This window comes from Ceratotherium simum, chromosome 2 (genome assembly GCF_057802395.1).
Source record: "Ceratotherium simum simum isolate JZ-2026a chromosome 2, ASM5780239v1, whole genome shotgun sequence".
Taxonomy (NCBI): domain Eukaryota; kingdom Metazoa; phylum Chordata; class Mammalia; order Perissodactyla; family Rhinocerotidae; genus Ceratotherium; species Ceratotherium simum.
The window spans coordinates 12,031,714-12,042,735 of record NC_141901.1 but is presented as its reverse complement, the minus strand read 5'-3'; positions in this window follow the sequence as shown (position 1 = coordinate 12,042,735).

The following is an 11,022-nucleotide window of genomic DNA, read 5'->3' as shown; positions in this document are numbered from 1 at the left end:
ATAACTGCAGAGTTCACATTCTTTCCACGTGCACATAGAGCGTTAACCAAGATAGACCTAACGCTAGGACATAAAACAAGTCTTAATATATTATAAGTTTGAAATTTTACAGAATATATTCTCTAAACACAAAAAATTAAATCAGAAATCAATAACAATTAGGTATTTAGAAAAGCCTCAAATATTTGGAAATTAAACAACAAACTTCTAAATAACCAAAGAAGAAATATTAAGAAAATTTAATAAATATTTGAAACTAAACAATAATAAAAGTATATCAGAATATTTTGGATAGACCTAAGAGTACTTACAGGAAATGTATCAATCTATTTTCAAGTTGGCTAATTCTTTTTTATGCCATTCAAATCTACTGTCGAGTCCCTCCAGTGAATTTTTTATTTTAGTTATTGTACTTTTCAATTTCAAATTCAAACAGAATTTGCATTTGTTTTTTCTTTATAATTTCTTTGTCTTTATTAATATTCTCTGTTTGATGTAACATTGTCATCATATCTTCCTTTACTTCTTTAGTCATGCTTTCCTTTAGTTCTACGAACATATTTATAATGGCTACTTGGAAGTCTTTTTCTATTAAATCTGGCATCTAGTTGATCTTGTGGACAGTTTTTATTGTATATATGGGTCACAATTTCCTGTTTCTTTGCGCACCTCAAAATTTTTCTTTGGAAAATGGACATTTAACATTTACATTTTACAGTTTATAAATGGACAGTTTACAAGCAACTCTCATACTGGTCTTCCTGCCCCCTTTCTGGGGCTGTTAGTGTTATTTGCTTATTTATTTGTGTAAAGAAAATACGCGTTTCCTCTACTCACCACTCACAGAATACCTCTGTACTCTCAATACCACTTCACTTCCAGGCACCAAATGTGTGGAGGTTTTTGCCACACCAAGCAATTCTGCAACACCTGCTGGATGTCGTACAATTTAATCCAGTTCTGACACTGTCTACCTGGAGTTAGCATCAGATCCCACAGATTAAGGGCTCAGTCTCACAAGACTGCCCCCCAACCCCACTTCAGACACCAATTGCCAAGTCCAGGTTGTTACCCGTGCTTCTGAAGGACTGGCTATACATCAGAGATTCCCACAACCACCTCCTCAGGTTTGATTAATTTGCTAGATAGCTCACAGAACTCAGGAAACAAGTTTATCTATTAGATTATCAGTTTGTAACAAACGATATTTAAGGATATGAATGAACAGCCAGATGAAGAAATACATATGGCAAGGTCTGGAAGGGTTCAGAGCTCAAGAACTTCTTTCCCAGTGGAGTTTGTGGTGTGCCACCCTCCCGATAGATGAATGTGTTCTTATTCACCAGCCTGCTCTCTGAACCCCATACTTTGGGGGTTTTATGGAGATTTCATTACATAGCCATGATTGATTTAATCATTGACCATAGGTGATGAATTTGATCTCCAGCCCCTCTCCTTTCCCCAGAGGTTGGGGGGAGGGGCTTAAAGTTTCAACTTTCTAATCACATGGTTGGTTCCCCTAGCAACCAGCCCCCATCCCTAGGTTATCTAAGGGGTTTCCAAAAGTTACGTCATTAACATAAACTCGGGTGTGATTGAAAGGATTTTTTATGAATAAAAGAAGACTCATTTCACCTTTACCACTCTACAGTTATTTCAGGAACAAAGGACAAAACCCAAATATTATTAAAAAAATATGCACCTATTGCTCTAATCACTTAGGAAATTACAAGGGTTTTGGGAGCTGTGAGCTGGGAACCACAACTGAAGACCAAAATACATATTTCTTATTATATCACAATATCATAGGCCACACCCTGGTTTTTGAACACAGATTCCTTACATCAAAATGATCATATCTATTAAATCACTTACAGGGGCCGGCCTGGTGGCATAGTGGTTAAGTTCACATGTTCTGCTTTGGCGGCCCAGGGCTTGCAGGTTCTGATCCCAGGCGTGGACCGATGCACCGCTTATCAAGCCATGCTGTGGCAGGCATCCCACATATAAAAAGTAGAGGAAGATGGGCACCGATATTAGCCCAGGGTCAATCTTCTTCAGCAAAAAGAGGAGAATTGGTAACAGATGTTAGCTCAGGGCTAATCTTCCTCACCAAAAAAAAAAAAAAGCACTTACATATGGCATAGCATTTATAGAACAGATCTAGTAATAGTAGCAACACAAATATGGCTAACATTTGGAGAAGCCAGTGAAGAAACAACTATTTTGTCCTGTAAAGTAATTACAAACATTTTATATTCTAGTAGTAGTTTGATTCTTCTTCTTCCTCCTTAATCTACTGCTATTTGTACCTTCTGATAAACTTGTGCAGAACCATTTAGCACAGAAATCGGCTGATGGTTAGCTAGATCTAGTTCCTCTTCAGGCCAGTCATTTTCCATTGGTATGACATCCTGAGGAGGCTTTAACTCAATCTCCCAATACATTTGATCATCAATATCAGTATTATCATAAGACTTATTGACATGAGGTAGTTGAATCTTCCCAACAATACCAGTATTATACCATATAGCCATATGGTCATGGTGCAACTCGGTTTCATTACAGAACAAATGAGTAGAAATCACAGAAGTATATGCTTTGTGTTCCCAACAGAATCTACCCTTGCCCATATAACCGACATTATTAAGGAGAGGTGTCATTTCAATTGGCCATCACTTGGTTATATCTGGGTTGATTCAAGTTGATTGGGAAAAAAGTCAAATATCCTGCCTCATCTCACAGGCTTGTATTGAGATTTGTTTTCATTGTGTGTAAATATAGCAAAGGGGAGGACATGAGTGGTACTTAGAATACTGACTAAATACCACTTACATGACTTACGATGGGGTTACATCCCAACAAACCCATCGTAAATTGAAAATATCATTGTCAAAAATGCATTTAAGACACCTAATCTACCAAAAATCATAGCGTAGTCTAGCCTACCTTAAATGTGCTCAGAACACTTACGTTAGCCTACAGTTGGGCAAAATCATCTAACACAAAGCCTGTTTTATAATAAAGTGTTGAATATCTTATGTAATTTATTGAATACTGTCCTGAAAGTGAAAAATAGAATGGTCGTATGGGTACAGAATGGTTGTAAGTGTATCAGTTGTTTACCATCTTGATTGTGCAGCTGACTGGGAGATGCGGCTTGCTGCTACTGCCCAGCATCATGAGAGAGTATGGTACCACATACTCTCTGGGAAAAGATAAAAATTCAAAATTTGAAGTACAGTTTTTACTGAATGCATATCACTTTCACACCATCATAAAGTCAAACCGTCTTAAGTCAAACCATCATAAGTTGGAGCTGTCTGTAGTTCCTAACCCTACTAACTAAACTGCATGATATGCTTTATTTCAATCTATTCAGAGGGCAAGGGCAATCATGGTACATTGATGTAAATTACAAGTGTCCCTAGAGAACAAACATAAACTCAGAGGACCCTAAGATTCCCATAGGTGTGCCCTTTGAGTCTCGGGGGCTAGTATTGAGGGCCATTGCCCCAGAGCCACTTCTGCCTCCATCTGTATTGACATAGTTAAGACGACCTGTTGGGGCAGGATACAGGCCTTTTTCCAAAGCTGGGTTGTAGCATTATTTGTGGAGGCTGCCTGACCCACTTTGCTAATGCTTCATTATCTCTCCAGACTGACTCCCATCCTTTGCCTTCCTCTTGGAAAAGAACTCCCTCTAATCTGCCTATTCTAGTTAATAAATCTTTTTCCTCGGAATGCTGTTCCCCATTAAAAGCAAACTCCGCTTGTCTCAGAATACCTAGACCTGCATCTACCTCCCCTAAGGCCCTTTTCTGATTGTAGACCATTGTTGTTTAATCCACCACGCATGTTGTTGCCATTGTGTACTAATGGCCCGGGTGCAGTTAGGATACATGTTTTGTACCCAAAGATGTTGGGTCCCCCATAATAGGGTTAATGAGTGGTAGTCAAATCCAAATGTAATTTAGTTTGATTATGCCATAAGGCCTCCCACAGTCTTCCTCTCCTCAGGGTAGGGCTGTTCCCCAGGGGACCCCAGATGTACCACAGGATGCCCACTGCTTTAATCCCATCAGGAACCCATTGTTTTTCCCATTCTGCTTAATAGCTTTCCATCCACAAAAACAAGGGTGATTGTGTTTGTGCATAGCACACTGCGGCATGTTGGGTGTGCTGCCATTATATTTTGTCCATTATAACCAGAGACCTTTCTAAGCATTTGATCATCAAGGTTTACAGTTACACAGTAATCAGTCTGCTGGAAGCTGTCCACCACATGGTCTGAAGTCTCAGCAGAAAGCAGTTCTCAGAAATTCCTTCCAGAATGATATCCTTTGTAGTAGATGCAGCCTGTAAAATAGTCGAAGATATTGGAACATTACTAGGGCTCAATTTAGTCAACAGCAGTTGATCCTGTTCATCAACATATCATATGACCAGAATGTCTCCCAGACTCAGGTTTGCAGACTACCATCCAAACTTGTCAGGTTCCGAAAGCAGGGGTAGTCTCGGCAAACATAGCTTCATCCTTTTGGGCATATGGTATAGTTATGCTAAGAGAGAATATTATTCCCTTGCTCTGATCTTCTCTCATGGCATTAACATGTTCAAAAACAAAATTCAACCAAGTAAATTTGAAGATCTAATTGGCTTTATTAGGCAATTCATGAATTGGGCAGCATCCCATCTAGCAAGTAGAAAAGGGCTCCGAGGAGTGGTACAAAATGGAAGGTTATTATCAGCAGAAGGGTGGGGCAAGGAACTTATTGGCAAAAGAAAAGAAAGAATTATTTTGAGCCAGGACGTCTTCTCTTTGAGGGGAAGGGAATAGGCAAGGATATTATCATGCAGATTGCTTCTTCTTTTTTGGGGGGGGGTGCCTACTTGACAGATTACATATTAGTACTGACCAGAAAATTCCAGACTGGTGGATTAAGATTACATTTCTGGGGAAGGTTGAAACTGCAATTAGGTTAGGTTTGGTGTCATGGACTTTAGCACATGTGATGACATTTGGGCCTGTGGTTTTCTCTTTAACAAATACAATGTTGGATTTCTCTCATTGCATAACCCACTTATACATTCCTTTATGCTCAGCTATTACTTCTCCTTCTCTCCTTTTGTCATTTATTTCTACCCAAACTTTTCCACCTTTGAAAGGGAAATTAAGTTCAGCCACTGTGCTAGTCCAGATTGGTAGCAACAACACTAGTCTAGCAAGTGCCTCCCCTTCAGTTTGTTTAGTGATTGGCTGGGTTATTTTAGTGAAGTCTAGTAGTCATGGCCCATCCATTCCCGTCCCCCCAGCACATGTGTATGCTGCTCACGTGCACACACACACACAATGTTAAACCTCTCATATTGCTCCTTAAGGAGGTACAGCTTTGGGTATGCCCAGTCACCCCGGGAAGATTTTGCCCTCTTCCTCTCTCCCGCCATCCCCCACTATACCCAGCTGTTAAACTCCACTAATTGCTGGCTAATTGCTCTATTTTTTTCATCAATGTCCTGAGGCATAAAGTGCTCTACAAACTAATCCAATCAAATTGCGCCTCTTTTAAAGGAACAGTTTCTGAAGCTAGGGTTTGATATTTTTTCTGACTCCAAAGGACTCCTCCCAGCTGTGCTGTTCCTCAGTCCTCTCTCACAAACTAGCCAGCCTACAGTCTAGTCTGTCTCTTCCTTAAATCCATGAATCTCTTTTCAATTGCCTTTCATCACAACCTCCACTGTTCAGGCCCTTAGGCTTGAACTTCTCCAAGCTCTGTTACACATGAAGTCAGTTCCTTTGGGAAGAGGTTGGGAGCTATCTGTTTTATGGCCTGCTTCTCTCCCTAGGCAAAATTTCTGAGCCAGAGCTCTGGAGCTGGGGTTGGGAATAATGGCAAGCTTCTCTTTGAGTGACACCCCTGCTATAGGAGCTGAGCGTTCACTGAAGTAGGGGGAGGCAACTGCCTGAGATCCTCTCAGCTTGCCTCTCCTGGCGTGCAGCCATCACTTCCAAGCTGTGGCAAGGACTATCGGGCCCCAGTCTTCTCAGTATGCTGTGCCCGAGGCCCAGGATTGCTCTTAATTCACTTAATAGCCCCTACTTCCCAAGTTAGCAGTCATTTAAGTCATTAATACATCATTGACACAGCAATACCATAGACACCACATGTTCCTTTGACATAAATAGAACATCTCAGTTCATTCTCATTCTGCCTACTGCCATCAGGATGTCCATATTTACAAATTATTCCCTCCTAACAATCAAAAATTCTTCAGTTAACTTATTGTAAGTTGGGGGACGTTGGCCTTCCTGCCTCTTTCCTTTGGAAACTATGAAGTACTTAGACCTTCACTGACATGCAGGGCTTTATCTTACCAGAACGAGGGGTCTCCTTCCTCCAAGGCTTTATTTTGCTTATCCATTCCTAGAAGATAGGACTTTCTGAGATTTATTATAATAAAAACAACTTAACATTTTGAAGGGGAGCAGAATATGCCACCCCAAAATATGCCTCTTTGGCATAGGGATTATTTTGAATTGATTACTTTTAAAAAACTGTAGACACAGGAGAAGCTCTGAAAACAGAGTAGAAATTACTGTTTGATAAGAGAAATCTACATTTATAAAGGAAATTTACATTAGAAAGGGGCCTGTACTAGGAAGAGAGCTATTACTAGACATCACTTTTTCACGTGAGAGACTTATCTGCATGGCAGGGCAACATTTGTTTCCCAAACATTTCCTTTTCTCAACTTCCCTTGAATTGCCTCCGTCTCTTTGAAGCCCCAGACTCCTAAGCCTTTCCTTAGCTCATGATGGTATACAAGCCTCAATCCTCTGGCTGCCTTTTGAGTCTCATATCTTTGAGGGGCTCCTGTTAAGTATACAATTAAAACTGGGTTTTTTACCCTGTTACTCTGTCTCCTTTCTCCAGGCCCCTAAACTTTGGCTTACCCTCAGCCTGAGCCAGTATACATCCCCTCCTGAGAATAAACTGGCCTCAGGGTAAATAAAATATTCTCTGATCTACTAGCTAAACACACCACCCATTCACCTCACTTTCCCACACCAGCTTCTTTCTAGCTTCATTTACTCTCATCTTTTTGCCTAACTCTCCAGTCGCTTGCAGACCTTGTGGTCAAAGTATTCTCCCTATTGTAATAACCTCCCTCCCCCATTTGTAACAATCCCTTTCCCTCCCTTGCAATAATTCTTTTGAATACAGTCTCTCCTTCACTAAATCCAGATTTGATTTTTATTCCAGTCTCATTGGTAATTTCTCTTGGTATTGCCTACCCTGTGACATCCCAAACCTAAGGATTTTATGTTTTATGGTTAACTTTGAGTTAATGCTCAGGATAAAGTAATGAAATACCACACGGAGCAGATTGTTGCTGTCCCAGTTGAGGTCATCATAGGCCAGTTAGCCTCCAGCCAGTGGATCGGACACATGACAGAGTCCAAGAGAGACCTGAAGAACATCTCAGTGGAGTTCAGCAGAAATTGCCAAATCGTAGAGTTGTGAACTCAATCAGCGGTGTTGTTTTAAGCCTCCAAGCTTATGTGTATTTGTTATGCAGCAGTAGATGAATGATACAGTGACCGAACACACGAATGAAAGAATGTGCCCATGAATGAATGAACAAGTGAATAAATAACGTCCATCTGGAGATTGTGTTCCTTCCCAAGTAGAGAGGCAAACAAGGACTTTCAAAGCAGATTGCTACTGCGGCTTCTGATCTGAGATGATATATAGTATATGAGCTGACAAGGATGAAAATATGACTTTTTTGAAACTTCAGTTGCTATGGGGGTGTTTGGATGTGTATCAACGGTATCGCCCACCAAAAATATGGAGTCATGATACTAAGAGGATATTAGTGAGTTCTCTGTGAATCATACATTCACCCTAGACTAGAAAATATCTTCATGATGTTGTGAAAAGTCAAAATCACATGGAAAGTTGGATTAGTCTTTAAAACATCTTTAAAATATGGGAGCATTTTAATGCAACTTCCATTTAGTAAAAATATATGAACCTTGCTCTCTATATACCAGGCACTTTTCTAGATGCTGGGAATAGACCAGAAAAGACATAGTCATTGCAATCAAGAATCTGACAGTCTAGTTGAAAGTTACCAACAATTATAATGCTAAGTGCAATGACAGCAGTAAGGAATTTATTGCCCATGTAACTATTTTAGGTTAGTGCTGATATCAGGTATGGCTGGATTCAGGGTTGAAATGATGTGGTCAGAATCTCATTTCTCTCCATTTATTAACTCTGCTTTCCTCTATGTTGGTTTCATTCTCAGGTTCCACATAGTAGCAAGATGGTACCAACATGCTGGCAACAGTTTCGGTCCCTGTGACCTCTTTGGCTTTAGATCCAGAGAGGAAAATACAAGCTTTCCTCCTAGATATCCCAGGAAAAGCTCCTCTTTCTTGAGTAATTTGTCCATTCCTGAACCAATCACTCTGGTTGGAGGGGTGGGAGAGACACTAGGAATGTGATTCACTGATTGCTTTAAATCTGGATTATATGTTAAACTTGCTGGAGTTTCAGGGTTTGGGCTCTCTCCAGAACCATGTGGACTGAAAATGAGAAAGGGCACAGACCCCTACATATCACCAGAAGTAGGGCAAATAGATGGTGGTATTCAAAACACAATCACTGTGGATTATAGAGGACCTAGGATTTGTCATTCTTATTTACTGCAGAAATTTACCCACAGTTTATGGTTTGCCTTCTTTTGTTGGCCTTTGTCTTTTAACACGTGGCAGTTAAATTTTTATTGTTCTTGTCGTTAAATACATCCATCTTTTCCTCATTGATTATTTCAGGACTGTTAGCCAAATTCCCCATAATTCTCACTAAAGCATTGATTATGCTTTTTTTCTCATGGGAAAAAATGGAAATAAACAGTGAGTCTTCATATTATTCTCAAGAAATTCCCACCAAGGACACCATTAAAACAAATGGAACATATAATTTTGCACAGTTTCCATGAATAAAATCTTTATTGTAACAATCTAATTGTAACAGCCTAGTGTTAAAAATGGGTTCTGGCTACCTATATTAGTTTGCTAGGGCTGCTATAACAAAATACCACAGACTGGGTGGCTTAAACGACAGAACTTTATTTTCTCACAGTTCTGGATGCTAGAAGTCTGTGATCAGGGTGTTGACAGGGTTGGTTTCTCCTGAGGCCTCTCTCCTTGTCTTGTAGATGGCCACCTTCTTGCTACGCCCTCACATGGTCTTTCCTCTTCTGCATGACCCTGGTATCTCTCTGTGTGTTCAAATTTCCTCTTCTTATAAGGACGTCAGTCAAATTGGATTAGAGCCCACCCTAAAGGCTCATTTTAACTTAATCACCTCTTTAAAGAACCTATTTCCAAATGTAGTCACATTCTGAGGGACTAGGGTTTAGGGCTTTAACGTATGAATTTGAAGGGATACAATTTAGCCTGTAATACTACTTTTCTAACCTTATTCCCTCTCTTTCTCTTCCCCCTGACATACTGCTCCCTGATTCCCTCTGTCACTGGCTTTCCAGCTTCAAATATTATGCATTCCCCCTACTCAGTCGTAAAACAAATTAGTGAGATAAGCTAGAGGAACTCTACTAGAAGAAGGAGAATATATATATAAAATTATATATATAAAATAAATATGAAAGAAAAGCTAGGGGCCGGCCCTGTGGTGTAGTGGTTAGGTTCACATGCTCCACTTCAGTGGCCTGGGGTTCATGGGTTCAGATCCCAGGTGGGGACCTACACACCGCTCATCAAGCCATGCTGTGGAGGCATCTCACATACAAAATAGAGGAAGATTGGCACAGATGTTAGCTCATGGCCAATCTTCCTTACCAAGAAGAAAGAAAGAAAGAAAGAAAGAAAGAAAGAAAGAAAGAAAGAAAGAAAGAAAGAAAGAAAGAAAGAAAGAAAGAAAGAAAGAAAGAAAGAAAGAAAGAAAGAAAGAAAGAAAGAAAGAAAGAAAGAAAGAAAGAAAGAAAGAAAGAAAGAAAGAAAGAAAGAAAGAAAGAAAGAAAAGAAAGAAAGAAAGAAAGAAAGAAAGAAAGAAAGAAAGAAAGAAAGAAAGAAAGAAAGAGAGAAAAGAAAGAAAGAAAGAAAGAAAGGAAGGAAGGAAGGAAGGAAGGAAGGAAGGAAGGAGGAAGGGAGGAAGGAGGAAGGAAGGAAGGAAGAAAGAAAGAAAGAAAGAAAGAAAGAAAGAAAGAAAGAAAGAAAGAAAGAAAGAAAGAAAGAAAGAAAAGCTAAGCTAGAAGTAGAGAGGATAGAAATAAAAATGCCAAATCCAATGAATTGAAATCTCAGAAGGAAAGAAAAAAGAGGAAATATATGATGAAATATATGATGATTAATTTTCCAGAATTAAAGAAAGATAAAATAACTAGATTGAAAAGTTCCATAGAATAGCAAACAAAAGAGATAAGAAAAAAAGATCTGATCGCAAGTTTAAATACTAAAAGGTGGTGATGGATGGAGGTGGGGAATGACAGAAATATGGGCAATTTTACCCCAAAGCCTGCAACCCTATTCACTATGACTATAACATACTTATAAGGTTGTGAATAAGATTGTATTATGCTCAATGTGAAAGCTTAAAAATATTAACTATTATTTGATAATTACTATTTTATATTTAAAACTTTATCTGAAATATACTTTTTGAATGGTGTGAAGTACAGATTTAATTTATAATCTTTCTAAATGGACAATTTTTCCAGCACTATTTGTTGAATAATAATAATATCATTTCTTTGTCTAATATTTATACATCTTGTTATTTTTATTTTTTCAGTGCTTGCTAGGAATTTGAAGAGCATGTTGCAATTCCTGTGAATTAGCTAGAGTAATCTGCACTAGTTGCTGCAGCAAGCAATCCCTCATGTTTCAGCGACTCTTCCCAGCTCTGTGTGAGCTTTGGGAGTGACTCCCCCAGCTGCTCTGGTGGTTCTTTCCCCACCCTCAGGTAGTTTCCTCACATGCCTGCACTA